We start from the raw sequence: 1,001 nt of genomic DNA, 5'->3' as shown, positions 1-1,001 counted from the left end.
GAAGTTTTATAGACAGGTTAGGGAGAAGGAAATTGGAAATGATAAGAAAGAAGGGTATAGTACAGAGGACTCTCCAAATCCATTAAACCATGGACTTACCTAGATTTAGGAAGACTAGATATTATTTAGTAGTCCCTGGGTGGTGCAAATTATTAACTGGAAGGTTAGAGGTTTGAGTCCACCCAGAGGAACCTAGGAAGAAAGTTCTGGAGATCTACATCCAAAAAATCAGCCTTCAAAAACTCTGTGGAGCACAGTTCTACTCTGACACACATGAGGTCACCATGAATCAAAACCGACTCGATAGCAACTGGTAGACATTTTTTTGCTATCGTTAGTTGCTGTTGAGTTGGTTTCAACTCATGACGACCTTATGTATAACATAACAAAACACATTTCCTGGTCCTGTGCCATCTTCATGATCGTTGGTGTGTTTGAGTCCATTGTTGTTGCAGCACTATGCAGTGAGAAAAATCCCTGGTTAGGATCCAAGAGTCCAGGGTTCTTGGACAAGCTACACATTAGATACTTGAGCTCCCTTTGGATTTTGTTCCCTCACGTGGAACTGTGCTATATGATTTCTAAAGAACCTGTGAGTTTCTATTCATTTTTATTTTAAATAAAAAATGACAGAATCAAAGATCACAGTTCTGTCCTGGGAGTCAATCTAGTTACCATTATAGATGCTCTGAAGACTTTGGAATGAAAATCCACAACCAGAAAGGCTCTGGACGTCATCAGGAAACATACCAAGCCAAATAGAAAACAAAATTCTATCCTTATTAAAAACTCATAAAGAATTCACACCAGAAGTGCCGCACGACTTTCTAGTTAATGAACCTCAGAACAAACTTATTGAAGCTGGAAAGGTTCCAAGGATATAAAATTAAAATGATAAAAGATATCAGTTTGAACACCAACTAAAATAATTAGGGTTCTGGCATATGAAAATATTAAAATTGATGGGTCATGGAGATAAACATCTTCCAAAACATAGATAA

Source organism: Trichechus manatus, unplaced genomic scaffold, assembly GCF_000243295.1.
Source record: "Trichechus manatus latirostris isolate Lorelei unplaced genomic scaffold, TriManLat1.0 scaffold00127, whole genome shotgun sequence".
Classification (NCBI taxonomy): domain Eukaryota; kingdom Metazoa; phylum Chordata; class Mammalia; order Sirenia; family Trichechidae; genus Trichechus; species Trichechus manatus.
This window is presented reverse-complemented; position numbering follows the sequence as displayed.